Here is a 22,383-nt window from a genome sequence, read left to right on the forward strand (position 1 = left end):
GCAGTTCAGGGATATCAGCAGTAAAAACGGAACAGTGCAATCCTAAGCAGAATTACTCCTGTCTAACCCCAGTGAAATCAAAGGGCTTAAAATGGAGTAACTCTGTTAAGGATTTCACAGTAAATGTAAAGATTTTCAATAACAACATAACAAAAAGTAGAATAGCATTCATTCATTCATTTAGAATGCTTTTAATCCACTCTTCAATCTCAGGACCTCTAGATCAACTGACAATAAAATTCTCAATCAAAATTTTGCAATAAAATAAAATTGTCAAAATTGTCAATAATTTTTAACCATTTTTTTTTTAAAAAGCCAACCAACAGCTAGACAAATTTAAACAGATGCCATGCTTACCAAGTCTAGAGAAATATCAAATGTGCATTAGTTATGAATAAACAAATAAATGGCTTTCTCAAAGGGTTAAATTACAAACACAAAAGGGGCATAGGACACAGTTCCCTGATGAATTTTCTGGAAACCATGTGATAGAAAATGTGAAGATTGCTTCTCAGGTGAAAATTTGAGAATTTTTGATGGAAACAAAAACGTTTTCTTTAAGATAAACAAAAAATCTCATGGACGATGGGATTTCCAGTCATTCAGAGATTCCCACCTCATTCAGAGGTGTGGTGGATGGTCACATGAGATAGCGTATTATAGAAGGTGGCACTAAAATTATGGAATTCCCTTCCAAGGGAGAAGCAAGAGAGTCTAGTAGTACTACTGGACTTCCAAGGGACCAGTCAAGCTCCTTTTGTCAGCTTTACTCTGGAAAGCTTATACCCTGGAAATCCTGTTGATCTTTATGGAGCTACTTGACTCCAGTCTTGCTCTTCTACTGCAGACCAACATGGCTAGCCACCTGAGACTACCTTCCAGAGGAAGCTCATTTGGTGTTTAACAATACAGACAACTTGCATCAGAACTGTCTATTCCAGGGGAAATTCCCATCTCATAAGAATTTGGACACATTCCTATGTCAGTCACTCTTTGAGAGAAGCCAAATTGCACCAAAAATAATGGGAAGAAATCTTGGTGAATTAGAGCCTTTGTGTTCCATTCTAATGGAACAATTGCTCTATGAACAGATACATGGTCAAAATCTCAGATAAGTGGGATGTATAATTCAATGACAAGCACAAAGTAACCCAAGAGTAGCCCAAAAGAAATAAACAAGTGAATGCTAATGTTTTATGCAATTTACTAACGAGTAACTTAACTCTTCACCTCAGGCATTGTTGAAGCCACATTGCTTCTCCCTGTCGCATTAGGAACTAATTTGACAGTTGCTGGAGGCAAAGCTGCAATACGAGTCAAGTTGTCAAATGTCCTTTGTCCTCACAAATGCAAAATCTTTAAGCCAAATTTTACCACAATTGCATGTTCATTTTGAATTATTGTTCATTTTGCCTGTTGTGATGACACTTTTTTAGTTCCCTTGAGCATCTCCCATGAAATGGTCTGTCAGTTACTACTGGGAAAAAGGAAAAAGAGAGTATGATGGATCAGTTGTTCTTGGAAGTAACTGGATAAAAATGGGTGAGGAAGCAAACAAGGTCATTTGCCCCCCTGTTTGGAATGAAGAGAAGGACACAAGGCTTGGGTGTAAAGAGGGCCATTTATCGACCAACAATAACTTAAGAATGGCAAGGGGTATAACTAGCAGTACAAGTTGAGCCAAGGTTGTCAACTGGACCTTTTCCTCAACCTGCCTGGGTGAGCACCCCCTGCCCCAGGCGCGAGCCATCCAAGTGCATGGCAGTAACCCAGCCGGCCAGGAAAATGGTTCCCCCTTTAAACTGAACGTCCTGCACCAACAACACCCTATTAGACTGATCCATGTGGGACTAGGCCACTAGCTCACCTACTCTAAGAGCACCAAAGAAGGCAGTCAAAGATACTGCATGAAAGAGAGCAGCTTCATAAACAGACAGACAAACTTTCTTTCAAACGGCCACCAACCACCGAAGGATGGAGGGGGAGATAGGTTGCCTACCATCAGGTCTCATTCCTGCCTCCTGAGACCAACCCTCTAGCATTTTTCTGATCCTAAAATCACCTGTAGCCTCAACAAAACCCCGGGCCTTGCTGGCGAAGGCCAGTGCTACCAAGACACCCCTGATGGATTTAACTGACAAGCCCTTGCACCTCCGATCCACACAGAACTGCATAAGATGTTCTGCTGGGATGCCAACTCCAGTAAGCAATAGAGAACTGGATGTGCAGTCCAGGGTCTGTTGGTTTACATCCAGTGATAAATGAGCAGAAAGGAATTTGTACTTAATATGGTTCAGCATGCACAAGCAGAATGGCTGCAAGAACCCACAGTGCTTTATGTGCATATGGACCAATGAAATGTGCAACAGATGCGTCACATCTGTTTTGAAATAATTTTATTTTGAAATAATGTCATAAAACTGCTATGCCTTGTGCACACTGAAAAATGGGGTTACAACAGATTTCACTGCACAGGCAGTGAGAGATAATGTTTGCACTTGTACCTGTTACACTTCAGGAAATTGTATGTGGGGATCCAACCAGGACTTCAATTGACTTAGAAAGTAGTAACTTTGCTTAGGATTGCAAAGTAAATAGACCAACTTTCTGAGTTGATATTAACTCCTTTTGTTCATATTCACAATCTCTTCTGATATGGATTCTCTTCCAAGAGTTGGTGTAATTGGTCTCAAAATAGAAAGGGGAAGGGGGCGACTGTATCTGACCCTTTTGGCCATCTCTATTGTGCTTCAAAATATCCTTTACCTGATCATTTGAAGGATGTTGGCTTCCTCATTGACTTTCTAAACCTTCTTGGCTTTATAGCTCCTTCTTTACATTATGTTCCCTATATATTAACAAACTGTCTCTGCTATGTATGCCTCATAGCATTCTGACTAGACATGGGCACGAACAGCATTACAAACAAAAAAAAACAACAAACAGCCTAATCTGCTGTTCTCGAACAACCTGTCCCATCCTAACCGAACAGGTGGTTGTTAAAAACCTCATTCGTTGCCTGCTGCAGCTGGCAACCAGAGGCAAGGAGGGACTGAACTCTGTCTAAACTGCTGGCTTTCCTTCTGGCTTTAACCCTTCAAAGTACTTCCAGCAGAGAGTCCCATTTTTGCCACTGTGAAGAGAAAATGACAGCCAACAGGGAGACTCATGGATCGTGCCTTTCCCGGGGTGCAATCTCTCTGAAACTTGGGGAGTCTTCAGAGGACAGTGAGGACTATGTCCCCTGCAAATTTGGTGGGTATTGGACATTGGGAAGATCAGTTTGTGGGGTGTTTAAAGGGCCCTGCCCCTTGCACGTGGCAGGAAAGGGCCCTTTAAACTATCAGCTGGCAGGCGGCAGGGGGGAATCCCCCCTGCCACCTGCCAGCTGATAGTTTAAAGGGATCTTTAAAGGGCCAGGTAAGTGGGTTTGAGGGGAGGGGGGCTAAGTGGGGGTGGGGTGGGGGTGGGGTTCTCGCCCCACGAACATTGAACAACGAACATGTCCGGGAACAGTTCATGTTTGTCCATGTTCGTTATTCGTTGTTTGTTGTTCGTGGATGGCACCGAACGACGAACAGGGTGTTCAGGTTTTTTTTTCCATTCATGCCCATGTCTAATCCTGACATTGTGCAAGGCACTTCGTACAAGTTTCTATCCAGAACTCTCACGAGAGTGCTCCATGGCCATACACTGTTGAAACTCGACTGTTCCGTTCCTGATGCTTTCTTTAATCATTTTAATCTCTATTTCTCCTTTAAACCTTACCATACATAAGCAATCATATAAATATTTTTCAATTGGTGTTTCAGTTATTGGCTAATTTTTTTGGGTTGTTTCTTTACACTGGGGTAGAATAGTATTGCTCTTTACATAACACTGGGAAAAATTAATCTAACCAGTTCAAAATACAAGGACTGTGGAATGGATCAATTTTTGATTTAAATAATACAATAGATTTTCTTTATTTTTCTGAGTATACTTCAATGAAAGTAATTAGATTTTGTTAAAAAAAATCTTGAAAGGGATTTAACAATTTATAGTCTTGAACTCCTTCTGATCTTTGTACTATAGCTGCATACCAAGTGAGAAAATTCTTTACTACAGAAGACTGCTTATTAAATGTTTTGATCAGCAAAGAATTGTCATTCTGAAGGTTGACTGTGTTGTGGAATTTGGGTACACTGAATAGCAATCCCCAGAGGATGCCTCTTGTTCCACTGCTTCCCTCAAGATTACAATTTTTGGGCAACTTTTATTATACTTATTGATTAGGATCCAATGATGGCATTTCACTAAGTGAAAGCTTCTTTATTGGGGGAATACTCATTCCATTGAAAGAAGGATTCCTTCCATCAGAAGAAGACAACTTCTTTTAAAAGAAGGGCTCCTTCCAACAGAATGAGTCTCCCTCCCATGGAAGAGTCTTCATTCAGCATAAGGCAACTATTGAATCCTGAAGACAAATGCTCTTCACCCTAGAATTCACCCTATATTGCAGCCATTGGGACTGTGCTCTGCACAGGAGATGGAACCTAGTTGACAGAAACGAGGTGGCAGAGGGTTGAGACACCAAGCCCCCAAACACGGCAGATCACTTTAGTGCTTCCTTATGCTAATAACTCTGGCTGAAGTAGGACAATCATTTACTATCTCACACCTTGCTGGAATGTCAAACCTAAAGAGACAGAAAGGGAGACAGTCAAATGGCCACACTTTTTTTTTATTCCTCTTCTCCCTAGAGTATGTGAGTAATTCCCCGCACAGGAGAAAGAAGCCCTTCCATCTTGCTCTTCTCCTTGGATCGACAGGAACCATGCAGGACTATGTCTTTATTTAGGGACTCCATCTTGTCTATGTGGTGAGGGACAATGAAGAGAAATCCCAACTCTAAGAACAAAGAAAGCTAGTGTGGTGTAGTGTTTAAGAGCAGCAGGTCTCTAATCTAGCGAACCGGGTTTGATTCTGCACTCCTCTGTTTGAAGCCAGCTGGGTGACCTTGGATCAGTCACAGTTTCTCGGAGCTCTCTCAGCTCCATCCACCTCACAGGTTGATTATCATGAGGATGATAATAACACATTTTGTAAACCATTCTCCGTGGGCATTGAATTATCCTGAAGAGTGGTATATAAATCAAATGTTGTTTTTGTTATTAAAAGACATGGTGAAATTTAAACTACCGCAACTACTGCAATACTAGCCTGTCCTAATAAAACTGGGGGTGTGCACTTCAGGTTTGGGATCTGGGTTTTTAACCTGAATCATGCCCGATTCAGGATGTTTTGGCATTCCTGAATCAGCCTCAGCATTGCTGAAACAATTCGGGAAAGCCGAAGCAAAGCTTACCAAAGCATTTAGGAATGCTTTGGTAAGCTTCGGGTAGTTCAGAAGCAGTTTTTCCCTTCCCATTCCTAAAGAATGGCAAGAGGAAACGGTGCTTCTGTGGCCAGTGGGAGTTTCTAGGTGGCTGGGGGTGGCATTTTGCAAGCAAAATGCACCAAATTTGCTAGGGACCCTCTCCTAACCCTCCTCCCATGACCACCCCCCATGATCAGGGAAAACCTCTTTGGGGGCATGTTATGGCTCCCCAAAGAAGGTGCCCTATCCAGCACTGATCTCCATTATTCCCTATGGTGAAAATGGGGGAGGGATTCCCAGATGGCTTGGGGTGGCATTTTGCAAGAAAATGCACCAAATTTGCAGAGGACAAATGCCTACCTGTCCTTTCATGACTATCCAAGTTTCAGGGAGATTGGACTTCAGGGGGCAATGTTATGTTCCCCCAAAGAAGGTGCCCCTATCCACCGCCAATCTCCATTATTCCCTATGGCAGGGGGGGAGGAGGAGGTTGGAGTAAAGTGAGTCAGAAGAGGGAGGGGGAAGGGGAGCTGGGAAGGGAGTGGTGAATCTGAGAATGGCTGATCCTGCAGTAGCTCTCCTTCCAGCCAATGGAGATTCACTGGAAGCAGAGTGCCTTTTTTAAAATGCTGCAAGGATTTAAATTAAAGGATAGGGTCATGTTCTTTGGGGGGCTATAATATGGCTCCCCAAAGTCCAATCTCCCTGAAACTTGGTTAGTTGCAAGAGGACAGGTAGATGTATGTCCCCTGCAAATTTGATGCACCTTGCTTGCAAAATGCCACCCCAGCCACCTAGGAACTGCCCCCCATTTTCCCCATAGGGAATAATGAAGATCGACGCTGGATAGGGGCACTTTCGGGGGGTATAATATGCCCCCCGAAGTCCAATCTCCCTGAAACTTGGATTGTTGTGAGAGGAGGGTTAGAAGAGGGTCTCCTGAGAAGTTGGAATTATTTGGTAAGAAAATGCTCCCCTAGGCCCCCGGATACCTGGGGATGGCATTTCCCATTAGAAACACTGGCCGAATCTTACCTAATAATCCCAAAGCAGTTAAAATACCTTAAGCCGATGCGGCTTGCCGCTTCAGGATTTGGGTTTACCCAATTTTTTTCCCCTCTTCAGTAAACCAGAAGCAGGAAACCCAAATCTTTTTTTGGTGCACACCCCTAAATAAAACACAGTTTAGGAAAAGTATCAAATGTAAGGGGAAAGGGACTACATGTTTTCACCGTCCCTTTGTACCCTTGCTCAGCCCGAATGCTTGAACAGACCCTGTGTCTTCTTTTTATTCATTTATTGAACATTCTTATATTTTTGAATGCTCTAAGCCTGATTTCTCTAACTACCCCACTCCTGTTCAGTCTTACTATCTGCAGTGTGGTAATGGGGAAGTGCAGCAAGTAAGCTCAACATCCTTGAAGCATGATAGCTAGACATTGTAACATTGCAATAGATCATCCCTGTGTCAGCTTGTAACAGTGAAACAGGAAAGTGTGGCGACTAGGCCGGGCCTCTAAGCTACTCTGCATAGCAGGAGAGACTCTTAGAGTTGCTTTTTGGTTCAATCTGGGAGCAAGGGAAATGAGATGCATTGCCAAGTGTGGACCTGGGATGGCTGCAGCATTTTCCAACCTCTCAGGGACCACCTTGAAGAAAGAGAAGGTTTGCAAGTCCATTCTTTCGCAGATCCAAACCATCATTATTTACATAGTGCTTCAAAGTGTTCAAAATGCTTCACGTGCATTTTGCTGGTGTGATCTTTACCACAAAGATCCTGTAAGGTAGGGAAGCGTTATTTTCTCCATTAGGTTGCTGGGAATGGGAGCTAAGAGAGAACTGCAAAGGGCCATGAGTGCAATTACAACAACTTACTGTCAGGAACCTGGTCTGGAAGGTTCTGGGGGGACAGGCTGATGCTACTTTAACCTTTCCATCCACATTGAACAATTGCATTTTTACACTAATTTTCTGGTACTAATTAGCTTTCCAGTGCTGTTTCCTCACAAGGAGACTGAGCCTGTGTAAAACTGCCCTTCTAAATTGTTCTATTTCTCAGGGAAGTGAAGAAAACAAAACTGTTCATGTATTCATCTTTCCATCATGTCAGATCAAGTAGGCTTGCTATCTCTGAGGTACCTCAAGAACTATCAGAAACCGACCACCTGCCTGGGTATGGAAGCTCCGTTCCCATTCCTTTGACACCTACTTTGGTGGTTTGGGAATGACAAGTGAAAATTGCTATTTTCTAAGATGTTTAATGATAGTTAAGCTAACAGTTAAACTGTGGAGAAAGAATGTGGCTTAGTGGTAGCTTTGCAAGCAAAGGTGTCTACATTCAATGACCAGCATTTCCGATAGCCAGTGTGGTGAAGTGATTACAAAGTCCACCTAGGATCTGAGAGCCTCAGGTTAATCCCTCTCTCATTTTATCTTTACTGCAGATTGATGTAACACACCCTTCTACATTGGAAACCAAGCCTCAGAGTACAACAAGAAATGAAGAGCATTGCGTGAATGCAGTCCCGGGTCTACTGCAATATTTGTATTTTATCACACAATACTAGAGCTCTAGATAAAACACTGGGAGCATTTCATGATTGGTTTCTATATGTGTGGCTGTGTTTGATTATAAATTGTTTACAATTGACCACTGAGGAAGGCCTAAGGGCCCAAACACATCTGGTCGTTTTTGGTTTTTTTAACTGTACCTTGGTCTATTTGTGTTGGTCATTGCACTGTACCATCATCTGTATCTTGAGATATTTTAGCACATTTTAGCATGTACATGTAGCCTGCCATTCAGGCCTTATGTTTTAAACTTGTTTTTAATCTATACTTGTGCACATCTATAATAAATATTTCTAATATATATATATTTAGGTTGTTACTTGACCCCTCTATTCTAATCCCCCTCTCTACTGTGGAAGCTCACAGACTGACTTTGATCCAGCCATCCCCTCTCAGCCTAACATACATCACAGGTTGGTTGATGTGAAGATAAAAAAAGAAGCAAGGGGAAATGATGTTCCAAGCTCCGTTGAATTCCTTTTAGGGAGAAAAGTATGGTGGAGATATCTAAATAAATAACTTACAGATTCTTCAGAAAGAGCTCTGCCTGAAACCCTGAAGAGTTACTGCCATGCAGCATAAATAATATCAAGCTTAGATGGGCCAGTTACCTGACTCGAAATAAAGCAGCTTCATGTGTTTTTACTGGAGTTTTGTTTTATATTTCTCATTTGTTTTATACTGTTGCAAGGGTCACTTTGATATGCGGGTAACCCATCTAGAGGGTTACAGTAGAAAGGAGGAGTTTTAATATTTTAAATATATCCTCCCATGAACACAGTAAATGGGAAGAAAGCTAACCTTCATCAAAGAGGACAGGGTAGAGAGCATCACATTATGTCTACCCATGCACACTAGGGCACAGTGGAGATATGGTACAGAAAACACAGTTTTATGGTTTTGCTCTGATTTTTCCATGCCTCAAACCCCCCAAAAGCCTTTCTGCTCTGTAGGAGACAAGACCAGTGGCTTATCTTTTCTCCAGTATTATCTGAAAGATTACATCTAATCTTTTTTTTCCACGGTCCAGAAACAATAAAAAGTTATACAAAGGTACCTTCAAAGAAGCGAATGATGTGCAGAATCAATAGGAAAGCTTTGATAAACTGCTGAACGATCATATCCTAAAGCATCAATTAAATTTTCCTGAATGTCTGTCTAATCTGGTCATCTCTTTCAGAAACGTGTGTCCCATTGGTGTGTCTAGTGAAGTAGCTTTTTGGATAATGCCAGTAAAGATCACACAGCAGTGCCTAATGCTTGAGTTTCCTCCCCTGTCAATCAAATGACTCTCTTCTCAAGGCACACTTCAACATCAAAGTCATTGTTCCTGCACCCCAAACTGAAGACGTGAACTATTTATTAAAGACTGGTCTGCATATTATTAAGCAATTAATTTTAAAATAATTAAGGCTATTTTAAAACTTAACTGTGTTTACCTTTTTATTGTGCAGCACTTTTTGAAATCTTTAACTTGTGCTTGCATGCATATTGTAGTTTACTGAACCTTTGTATTGAATAAATAGGTTGAGAGTTGAATAAGACACTGTGCTTTATGGACTTAACTTATTGAGGAGAAACTGAGAATTTTTGTGTGGGTTACCCTAAGTGGCAATCCTGATGGTTGTCAGCATTCTGGGCAACCTGACCTTGGCTGAAAACTCAGCTGGTATTGGTTTGTTTATCCTGGAAAATGCCCTCAAGTCATAGCTGGCATGTGGCACCCCCTGATGGGGTTTTCATGGCAAGAGTCTAATAGAGGTGGTTTGCCATTACCTGCCTCTGCAAACCTGGGATTCATTGGAGGTCTCCCATCCAATGACTAACCAAGGCTGACCCTGCTTAGCTTCTGAGATCTGGTGAGATCAGGCTCTCCTGGGTTATCCAGGTCAGGGCTTTAAAAAAACACATTGAGAGCACCAAACCTCATTTCTTCCTCCCACTCTGAAGTAAAGTAATTGAAGGTTTGGCTGATGCTGCACAACACTCAACCACTCCCTCCCCACATTGAGCAGCTTATAATCAGTTGGTTTGGGATAGCCTCCCTTCATGTTTGGATACTTCAATGTGCTCCCCAGTTATCCTTCTTATTTGCTACTAACCTGCCCATTTCCTGCCATCCTGGTTTTAATCCAAAGACCAAGCCTATTTATCAAAATTTATCAAAAGCAGAGACCCACAAGACTCATGAGGGGGATTCTACGCATTCTCCTGGACTTGCTTGTTCTCTCCCCCCCCCAGCAATTTCCTTACATTTTTGCCCTCTCTCCAACATTACTAGTTTCCCTTCCTTCTCATTTTTGCCTCTGCCTGGGCTGTATTGACCACCTCACCAACCACCCTATCCCACTGCCTTGCCTATCAGCTTTCTGGCTGGCCAGTCCCCTGCTACTCTGTAGCACCTGCCCCCTTGCTGCTTCTCCCATCCTTCCCCCTTCCAAGCCAGTGTTCTACCTCCCTTTGTCCCCTTGCACAGACCAGCCATTAATCTTCCTCTTGGCTGCTCTGAAGAGGACAATGTCAATGGATGGTTCCTGCCCTCCCCTCCCTCTCCCCTGCTTGTTCACAGCCACACATTTGTCTCAAGCTTCAACTCCCCTTTCTCTGACGTCTGCCACACATGATGAGGAGAGTGGACACTGCCAGGCCAGCTGAGAAGCATTGTCTCTGCAACTGCACTCAACATTCCACTATTTGGGAGGCAATTCAAGTGCCTCCCCCACATTTTAGGAAAAAAGTCCCTTCCCTCTTCATGGCCTCAATCTATGGGCAGCTATTATACATGTCTAGAGTCTTTATTCTTGCTCCGCTTGCCAGCCCTGGTGCTCCCTGCACACACTGTGTTTAAACTGAAGTTTGAATACCGAACAAGCAGTTCTGTCTCCTGCCAAAAGAGCTGCAGCAATACTGGATAAAGCAACAGCAAGATCAATCACCTTTTGTTGGCGAGTTGTAGGCAAAATTAGATTTATAACAATAGTCCTGCCCTGCCTTTGTCCGCAGAGGGGGCCCAAAACTGCTTACATTGTTCTTCTCCATTATATCCTCACAGCAACAACCTTGTGAGATAGGTCTTCTGAGAGTGTGTGACCCATCCCAAATCAACCAGCAAATGTCCCTGGCCAAGGTGTATCCTCATAGTCCTACTCCAAGATACTAACCACTTACACAGGCTCTGATAAGTCAGGGATCGTGTTATAACCCCTTTATTTTGTTAAGGAGGGGATATTTTCAACCCTCCCTGTCTCTGCTGCCCAGACTTACTTGGCTTCTTGTGAATAATCTTTTGCTTCATTTGCAAATGGCAAAGTCATGTTGTGGGACTAATATGTTCCACCGTAGTCAGATCCCCTACTGTTTGGCACTGCAAGTCCAGCTATCATCCTGAAGGGAGTCACCTATATCTTACCCCTCTAGGTTTAATTTCAGATGAGTGATGTCTGCCACAGACAGTCATAGTTTCCAGTGCAAAATGTGGAGGGAGGGGGGATCTGTGTGAATTTCACATGCCAAGTTGTTCCAGTTCCTTTCATGTTTTTCTCTACAACTCCCTAAATCATCCAGAAGCCAATGGACAAATCTGAGGCTCTTGCAATGAAATCCTGAGCAGAGTTACTCCAGTCTAAACCCATTGATTTCAATTGGCTTATACTGGAGTAACTCTTCTTAGAATTGCACTGTTAGTTTGGGATGAGTTATACTTGCCATAGGCAACCATAGCTTCCAAAGCAAGAAGCAGTAGGGTTCAGCATTCTAGGAATTGCATGGGCCAAGATGATCCAATCCCTTTCATGTTCAGTGCTGCAATTTCCATTACCATCCTGAAACCCATGGCCAATTTTGAGGCCCCTGGCTTTATTCTGGGATGAGTTATGTCTGACACAGACAATCATAGCTTCCAAAGCAAGACACAGCAGGTTTCTGGGAATTGCATGGCCCAGGATGAGCTAATCCCATTTATGTTTGGCACTGCAACTTGTATTAACACCCTGAAGCCTATGGCCAATTTTGAGGCTCCTAGGTTTATCTTCGGATCAGTTATGCCTGCTACAGACAACCTTAGTTTCTATTCATTTTGTCTGTTCATTTCATTTATTAGGCTTCTAGCCCATGCTCCTCACAAGTGGGCTCAGGGCAGCTTACAACAAATAAAAGTACATTTTAAAATCACAATAAAATCAACATCATGAATTAACATAAAACACAGTTTCAAGACAGCGATGAATACAGCCCAACCCTGCCAACAGTGCACCGGGGGGCGGGGGGGGGGGGAGAGAAGGGAACAGTTATTACTGTCCCCACTACAACTCATGTGAGGGGTCAAAATGGCTATTAGCCCCCCTAACAAGAGACTGGTAGGGAGGCTTACCAAGATGAATACAAGACCAGTCTCAACCATATTGTAAATAACATCGAGGGGGCTTCTGCACAAAACCGAGGGCAGGATCTCTCAATTCCCTTCCTTATAGACAATACCATACCCATCATCATCCTGAACTTGTTGGCCAATTTGTCAGAGGCCTAGCTTTCTTGTCTGTTGCTTTGTGGCGTCTAGAGACAACAATGTCTACCAATGCAGAAAGCAGGATGTTCACATTCCTTCACATAAATGTGAACATAAATGTTCACATTCCTTCACATTTATCACTGCAGCTTCCATTAACATCCTGAAGTTGTTGGCCAACTTTGAGACTCCTAGCTTCATATGTGGAGGAGAGATACCATGCCACAGACAGACAGATGGATCCTTTGCTTACTATAGATTCTTTTCTGTTTGTTTGAATAAGAATCCCATTTCAGTTTGGTACCCAGTGGTATCTTTGCCACATGGAATGCCATATTTTAGGCCAGTAGAAGGAAGTATCTCCCTTTCTGGAGGCAAGTCAAAATCTTGCTTGCACTGGATCATAAATCTCTACCTGATTATAGTGACTATTCTATCTCTGTCACAACTTCTGGAAGGACGGTTTTGGCAATGGGAATGGATCCTTTTTGGGGGGGAACAGGGCCATGAGACCAGTTTTCCTAGGCTCAGGGATCCTCTTAAAGGATCTTGGGGGTGAGGCACTGGAGGGACACACCCAGGAGGGGGCTTTTGGGGGCAGGGGGATCCACGCAGAGGTGTACACCCATATGGAATCCCACAGCCTGTCATCCCATGGTTTCTCCCTTAGCAAGTGAGCTGAAGGGGTGAGGGGGTCATCAGCCTGCAGGCTGGTTGTTTGAGGCTTGGATCCATGCTCTATGCATTGCCAAGGCTTCCTAAACTGTAACCAATATTGTTGTGGCCTTTTAAATTCCAATAAGTCCTCTGTGTCTTCTGTCGACTTGCCCTCACCCCTCTTCTCTCCTTGATGCTAGGCTCTGCAAGTTTTGTTGCACTTGGTTGAGTTCCTTCATCCTACTTGCCTTCTAGTATCAGATCTTGACTTGGGGGGGAAGTACTTCAAGCATCACAGGAGGGTATAGTTAACACGCACTGATCTGGTTAGGTAGATTTTGTTTTAAAGTAGATTCCATACCAGCAATTTTCTTTATACCTGAATGTGTGGCTCCATGCCAGGGGTCCATCTTAGGGCCAAGCTACAAGTGACGAATGACACTTGAACGGCAAGTGTATTTCTCCCTGTTCACTTGCCCTCCACCCAATCCACTTGCCATTCAAGTGTCATTCGTCACTTGTAGCTTGGCCCTCAGTTCCATACCAGAGCTAATTATGTTGGGAGATGTCTGGGGAAAGGTCTGGCTGCTTAGTTTTTTTTACATGGAAGTAAAGATGTCGAGCTGTCTGTTCCAGTGGTTCTGTCTAATGTAGTGAAATGATGGGATCTTTCCTCATCATGACTCAACTCTCACATATTTTCTGCTTTTTTCCCATGTGTTTTACTATTAAGGAGAGGAAGAAGCCCCCCTCCAATGAAAGCTGGCAACCTATCTAGTGAAAGCGCAGGGGAAAGCCTAAGGGCCAAGCTACACATGACGAATGACACTTGAACGGCAAGTGTATTTCTCCCTGTTCACTTGCCCTCCACTCAATCCACTTGCCGTTCAAGTGTCATTTGTCATGTGTAGCTTGGCCCTAAGTCTCAACCTTCATCTCTTTCAAGCTTCATGAGCAGAAGCAAAACTTTGGCCCAAGCCTCTGTCTAGCCCCTGTCTAGCAGCCAAACTTATCTCTAGATATTGCAATGTCACATATAGCATCCATGATTCTATACAATTAGAAAGCCCTCTACATGCTTCTGCAATGGTTCCACAAGGGGCAGAAAATTAGGTAGGCTGAGAAGTTTGCAGCAAACACAATTGATGGGTATATATGCCTTGTACAACCACTGTATCTTACATGCTAATTGTACCTCAGGTTGGTTCATCCCATTCTTGCTGTTCACTGCTCAGCTTGAACACTGAATTATGAAGCTTTGAAATTAAGTTTCAGTTCACCACTTGTGCATCTACACAATACGGAAATCACTCTTCACTCTGGGTCATAGTTGGATCAGGTCATTTAAGATGGGAGCTCATTTAAGGTTGTTGTGGGGTTTCCAGGCTGTATTGCCGTGGTCTTGGCATTGTAGTTCCTGACGTTTCGCCAGCAGCTGTGGCTGGCATCTTCAGAGGTGTAGCACCAAAAGACAGAGATCTCTCAGGACAGAGATCTCTGTCTTTTGGTGCTACACCTCTGAAGATGCCAGCCACAGCTGCTGGCGAAACGTCAGGAACTACAATGCCAAGACCACGGCAATACAGCCCAGAAAACCCACAACAACCATCGTTCTCCGGCCGTGAAAGCCTTCGACAATACAGCTCATTTAAGCTTTCCCCAATCTTATGCCTGCAATGTAGAAAGCAACACTCACAGGGAAGATTTATTTTTGATCAGAGAAGTTAGAACTTTTCCATTAATTGTCAGTGTTAGGGCCAAGCTACACATGATGAATGACACTAGAACGGCAAGTGGATTGAGTGGAAGGCAAGTGAACAGGGAGAAATACACTTGCTGTTCAAGTGTCATTCGTCATGTGTAGCTTGGCCCTGACATCCACATATTGTACACAACTTTTTAATACTTTTTCCCATAGCGAATAGCTTTTCAGGAGGCCAGTTTATATGATGAAAATGATCTATATTTTATTCAGAAAACTGAGTCAACCCACAGCCACACATCACACTGATACCAACATGGAACTATTTTTTTGTATACTTGTGCTTGCCCAATCGTTTCAACAAAGAGAATAGATCTGTGTGCTGCAAAACTATGTATATATTCATCTGAAATGGCTTGAACCCACTGATCATGTTTCCCCATAGTAGCCAGACAAGTATTCTGAGGACAGAGACGACTGCATATTGCTTATTTAATTTCTCTTCATTTATATTTTTAAAAGGTTTCAGTTCTCCACTTTTCAATATTGGTTTTGTTAGACAAAAGCATACAAGGATGAGACAAAGTGTTCACACTTTCAATGTGGCTGCTTCCACACACTTCGGATAATCCACTTTCAATACTCTTTAGTGAACATTTGGAACTGCTTTTCCATGTGTGGAACAAAAAATCCACTTCCAAAGGATTACTAAAGTGCATTGAAAGTGCATTATTCAACGTGTGTGGAAATGGCCTGTAGGTGTTTTTAAAAATGTTATGAAGACTCTGGGCCAAGCTACACATGACGAATGACACTTGAATGGCAAGTGTATTTCTCCCTGTTCACTTGCCCTCCACTCATTCCACTTGCCGTTCAAGTGTCATTCGTCATGTGTAGCTTGGCCCTCAGTCATGGATCTCTTGGGTCTCGCCCCTTAATTTCTTTAAATGATACCGTTTCTTCTAATTGTCTGGTTTGGATGTTTTTGAGATGAGATATGGATTGATATTTACTTTCCCATAGTTAAAGTCTTTGTATGTGTGTATTTTGTTTGAAGAAAAGTTGTAGCGGATGCATAATCCATAAGATGAAGGACTTTTTATTCTTCAATACTGTATCTCTCTGCAAATTTTCAAAACCGACATGAGGCTTGGTGCTGCCAGCTCTGTTCCGCAGGTGGAGCATCCCTTTGCTTGGATAAAGATTTCAAACAGCAACAGTGGGAAACATTTTACACATGCGACCTTTTCATCTCAATTCCATGTATCACGCTGATAAATGACAGACATCTAAAAAACAAATCAACTGAAGTTCATTTGTTTCCGAGTTTGTTGACAACTTCAACAATTAATTTTCTTTCTTCTTGTTATCAGTAGGAGCTCGTTTTGTTAATTACAAAAAATAATCATTTCCCTCTTCTCCAAAAAGCTCTGTTAATAATGAATTGACTGGTAAAATATAAAACCAATGTTATAGGAATCAATTTAAAATGGAACTATTCCAATAATTTCTTGCTGGAACGACTACTGAAGTCACCTTACTTCTGGAATATTAACACTTTCCCAATAGGGTTGGAAGAATGGCAGTCATTTTGCTCTGCATTTATTTTGTAGTATTACTGTATCAAGCTCCGCTCCACATCCTTGTGATGATTCACCACAAGTATCTGTGAACTTTGTGTCGATGTGGTTGTTATGCTTGTGGTTATGAAGCATGCACTCCAGTCATAGCTGATGTATGGCACCCCCTTATGGTGTTTTCATGGCAAGAGACGAACAGAGGCACCTTGCCATTGCCTGCCTCTGCAACCATGGTCTTTGTTGGAGATCTCCAATTCAATTAATAACCAAGGCTGAGCCTGCTTAGCTTCTGAGATTCAATGAGATCAGGCTCTCCTGGGCTATCTGGGTCAGGCCTCCTTGTATTGAATAGTTTGTTTCAGACATTTCTCTACTGCTATTCCATAAGGGGAAAAAATCTACCTGAAACAGTTTGCATCTTAAATTATATATAGGTATAAATTAAAACAATAAAATCTTACTATATAATTGAGTAAGCTTACACCTTTATTCGGAACAGGGATCTCCAATTTTGCTTCACATTTAATTTTTACCAAACTCCAGTGACCACTCTACTGAAACATAAAAAAGGCAGGAATTTTTAAACTGGTCCTAAGGAATCTCTCTAAGCTTCCTTTTAAATTACTCATGTTCAACCACAATGGATATTTCTGAGCAAATGTTCTCAATTTTGTTTCTTTTAAAAATATGTTTATATTTTTGTCAATTGTTTCAGCTTCCATATTTTTATTGTTGGTTTTGAAAAATTATTTGCTTTTTGTTCAGACGTTGTGCAGTTTCTGCATGCAATTTATACAGCATTAATGTATATCTTTTAAATGTATTATATATATCACATAAGCATAATCAGGGCTTTTTTTGAGGGGGAATGCCCCGGAACGATGTTCTGGCAGCTCTGGAATCTGCCCACGTTATTCCTTCCTCCTTTGGCCCCGTGGGGTCTGCAAAGGAGGCTAAGCTTCTTTGAGTTCGTTCTACTTTCATTTCATTCAGAGGTTTCTGTGTATTTGTGTGCTGCTTTGAGTTCCTTCTGTTTTTTTTCATTGGGGGAGTGGGGCTGTGTGTGCATGTGTGTTGCTTTGAGTTCATTCTGTTTTATTTTCATGGGGTGGGTGGGGCTCTCTGTGTATGCGTGTGATGCTTTGAGTTCATTCTGCTTTCTTTTCAGGGGTGGGGCTGTGTGGGTGTGTGTGCTACTTTGAGTTTATTCTGCTTTCTTTTGATGGGGGTGTGTGGGGCTGTGCATATATGTGTGTTTGTTGCTTTCATTCTTTTGTTGACTAAAGTTGGCATTGTTATGGTTCCCACAGCTTTTGAATGCAGATTGGTTCTGCGTTAGTTAAATATATCACTTATGGTTATTCCGATTTTATGCTAAGAATGGATTGCTGTGTCCAAGTCACAGAAGGCTTTCATCAATATATTCATCAGCATATAGGTGTTCTTATGTCTTACTAGCTGTGACTCAAATGGTTCTCCCCACCCTCAGCTGATTAACATCACTGAAATTGCAGTGGACATATTGATGTTAAGAAAGTTTTTATGGATATTGTTTGTCTGGAACACTGGAATATTTATGAGCATTTCACAATGTCACAAGAGCTTAGCCATTGGTAAGGTAGTGGTTGGCAGGCAACAAAAAAAGCCATTTTAAACTAAGTATAAATCTAATGCAGCTAAAGTTAAGTATCTAATTTTGAATTGCTCCAGTAAAGCAAAACCCTCCCTGAAAATTTGAAAAATCAATATTAATTAGAATAGGAATTTCAGTCTCTGGAATTTTGAGAAAGAGTTTTGGATTTTTTTTTTCTATGCTGGCAGAGGGAATCTGTTAGAATTTAGATTTGTGAGATGGATTTTGGATTTTTAGAGGCCTCCTCCTTCTTGCATATTTTAAAATATGATTCCAAAGAAATGAAATGTTTGGGAAAGGGAATGGAAGATTTCACTTTTTATAGAGGATACAGAAAGGAAAAAAAAACCCTTTCTCATAACAGTGTTGTTTTCCTAGTTTACTAATTTTTATCTCATCGTAATGCATTATGCTTGGTTCCGGGAAGTGGTGTCACTTCTGGGAAGCGGCATCACTTCCGAGAGTGACATCATTTCTGGAAGTGGCATCATCATGCATTTCCGGGAGCAGACATGTGCTGATAGAGAGTTTCACCCCCTCTTTTCCCAGAAAAAAAGCACTGAATAATGTTGATTTCATAAACAAATAATGTTGACATTTGTGTACATTTTATAGGATAAAAATCAGTTCAAGGAAACAAATATTAGGAAAAGGGAGTTTATGGGGTCTAGTTCACACAATGGAGAGGAGAATTTTGAAATCATTTTGAATAAAGGGCCATCCAAATTTCCCCTTTAGGTACAATTTTAGCGGCAACCTTTGGAAGTGCAGATCTTGAAGATTTTTCTATCAGTCTTGATTCACAACTCTCTTAGCTTTCCTTAAAATTTCTCAGATGTTTGGGTTGAGAGATATAACTTTGGTAGCTGTTCTACCAATCCACAAAACCTCATGTCTTCCCCACAAAAGACTTCAATCATTTTTGGAAATCATTCATATAATCAGTGTAAGCATACGACATGCAATTAGTCCTCCAGGGAGAATCTTCAGCTAACAACTGTTAATTTGCATCTTCCTATGAGTCTAAAACAAACAAGCAAATAAAATTAGAGCAAGTGGGTTCCTGTGTCTACTTCATTCCAAAATACACTGCACACACAAGCACACCATCTTCTGTGAAAATTCTGTCCATTGACTAACCAAAAATGGGCCATTCTTATCATTCAAAATAAGAAGGCACAGAAATAAGAAGGCATAGGAGGAGGGAAAAGAAATAGGTTGACCTGGTTCTTTTCAAACACAGCAAGATTTATTTTATGCTAGAATGAGCCATGATTAAGACAGCCTGACTGGTTGTATTATTAGGAATGGCTAATTGCAAAAGAGAGAGAGAGAGAGAGGCAGCTATGTATTTTGTAAAATGCAGTTGAAACAATTTTGCAAGAACAAATGAAATATATTCATGAGCAAAGGTCCCAGATAGTTTTATCCACTGACCTTTCCAACATACTGCATCACATTTTTAGAGTTAACAAGTCAGCATGTTGCTTCGATCTTTTTAGTGTGTCTTACATCAGTTGCTGTGTTTTGTGCATGTGCATTTTGTGACTCGCGAGTTGTAAGCTGCTTTGACTTTTTGGATGGCAGGGTATAGATACATAAATCAATTAAAAAGGATCATTTGGGACTAGTGCTACAAAGGCGGTAGTTGTGGTGATGGTTAACCTTAGGAGTAGTGGTAGTAGTAGTAATAGTAGCAGCATTTTATAAGTCATACACATAATACCTAGCCAATCTTTCATTGAAGTTCACAACAAATAGTAAAAACTACCAAAACTATAAAATTATCACAAAAATAATAAAACCAAGAGTGGCAGCTAAAACAGAATCAGCATGGAATTCACAACACAAAAAGAATATTCAGTAGGAAATTATGGTCTTAAAGTACAGGAATCCAGAGAAGTGAACAGGGAATGCCATAGGAGCCTGGGCATCAGGGTTATACAACTGAGAAGATCTTGCTTCTGGCAGATGAGAACCTTGCTTCATCCTGAGACAGAATTATCCAGCTTCATTGGTATGCTGTCTGCATGAGCTATCATGGAGAGATTTTCTGCATAATCTCACTGGAAACACAAGATTTTTCAGTTTACATGCTCAGTTGTGAGTACTGAGGTACCTGCATATGTAAGTTTGCCTTACATATTCATGGGAGATATTATTTGCATTCTAAGAACTCTGACAGCCGTCCAATGCTGTGATGGATATATGCCAGTTAAGTTTCTCTTCTCAAACCCTCTCTGGGCCCCTACCTGTAGAGGTGAGGCAGGGGCAGCCAGAGAGAGGGCTTTTCTGGTGGTGGTGGTGGTGGTGGTGCCTTCCCCCTGGAGGCTTGCCTGAAGTCTGTTTTATGTTCTTTAGGGTACCAGGTCAAAACATTTCTTTTTGCTCAGATTTTTAAGTAATGAGTTTCATTTTAGTTGTTTTATGGTCTATCCCCTGTCTAAAGATTCTTTTATTAATATCATTTTAGACTGTTCTCTTTTTCAGATTTTGAATTAACTTGGCTTGTTTTATTGACATGTATAACATTCCTCTGTTTTTAAACCACTGAAATGGCACCAGAGGCTTTTTAAAAAAAATTCCACAAATAACTAAGCAGTTTCATTACATTAGAGGGGAAAGATCAGGTGAAATCAAGGGTTGAAAATTTCTAAGGTATTCAGAATATGCATAGACTTCCATTCTTATGCTCTTCGCTGTTACTTAAGGCTTATGTTTTGAGGCTTTGGTTCCCTTGTTTCCCCCAAACACTCTAGTATACTTTCTTCAGTATTCTGCTCTGGAGTTTGGAAGGCTGGTACCTACTTTCTAGTACCTCAAGCCCCCTCTCTTCACAAAACAGTGCTTTCCTTCAGTCATTAACTGAATCTGAAGGTCTCCACAGGTAATTTTCAACTACATCTATCAGTCCCTGGCAGTTAGGTCCCTCAAGCCCTCCACAGTTAACATGCAGATGTTCCAGTTGAAGTAGCTTTATTGAGATCCATACAGTACAGGTGTTCACCCAAAGGTGGCAATTGGCAGAAGTGACAATTCAAACAAAGGCATAACTAATTATAGGGAAACGTCCCGCCCTCCAGGGCCGTTGACATTCTGGTGTGAAACCCCAAAGAAGTTGCATGGGAACAGATTAGTTTAGACTACATGAAGTACAAAGCAAAATATCCCAGTCTCTGGGAAAGTTACAATGTTCGCTGCTAGCAGCTCTTCCCAAGGACACTTGATGGAAAAAGTGAAAGTACATATTTTCAATAGATAATGGAGAGGCCCACTGGCTCTCCTGCAATTAATACCAGAAGTTAAGACACTCTCAGGGCCAAGCTACAAGTGACGAATGACACTTGAATGGCAAGTGGATTGAGTGGAGCGCAAGTGAACAGGGAGAAATGCACTTGCCGTTCAAGTGTCATTTGTCACTTGTAGCTTGGCCCTCAGATGATCTACACAGATCTACACAGAATACAGCATATAATTCTGGCAGACAGCAGTGACCAGTGTCAAATGCAGAATACAATCATGGCAGGTATGCTGGCATACATGACAACACCTGACCAAGAATCTCTCCACTTTCCAGAGCTACCTTCCTGTTTGTCTGGATAGGGAAAATCTCCTCTCCTTAGAAGATCTACCCCTTTCTTTGACATATTTGGGAGTCTGTACCTGCTTCCCAAACCTCCTTGCCAACTTTCCCCAGTTCTCCTGCCAGTGTTGAGACTGCTCTTCCTGAAGACTGTCTCTCAATTCCCTCACACTGGATCTCTCTCTGCTAGGACTAAAAAAGACCCTCCTCTTTCCAGCCCAAGCTACCCAATCTGAAGCCGTGGAGTATCTTGTCACTCAAAGCTCTCTGATTCTGTGAGAGATTAACCCTTAACAGTCCTGCAAATGTGTATATAGCCCTTCCATGCTTCTTTAAGACAGGAAGACTGTTACATCATGCTTTTAATGATTGTTCTGTATCTTTTTTTATTCTACTTGCTTGGATTTTTATTGATGTGTTTTATTATGTGGTTTGTTTTATTGATTTGTTTTCATTTTCTTGATCGGATTTGTTTTGTTGTCATGAGCCTCCTTGAGCAGGTCTGGAAAGGTGACACACAAATTGCCTAAACCAAAACAAACAAACAATAACATACCAGCATAACAAACTTACTGGATCCAACCGAACATTACACTGCAAGCAGAAAGCCAGAGTGGTGTAGATTTGAAGAATGTCCCAGTTTAAGACCTGGAAGATCCATGCTCATCCACAATCTCATTGTGGTCTGGTAACTCTTTTGACCTAACTGGGTTGTTGTGTGGACACAATAGAAGGGGGGATGACCATGTGTGTTTTTCTGAGCACTTTGGAAGAATGATGAGATAAAAAAAATA

Source organism: Eublepharis macularius, chromosome 13 (genome assembly GCF_028583425.1).
Source record: "Eublepharis macularius isolate TG4126 chromosome 13, MPM_Emac_v1.0, whole genome shotgun sequence".
Lineage (NCBI taxonomy): Eukaryota > Metazoa > Chordata > Lepidosauria > Squamata > Eublepharidae > Eublepharis > Eublepharis macularius.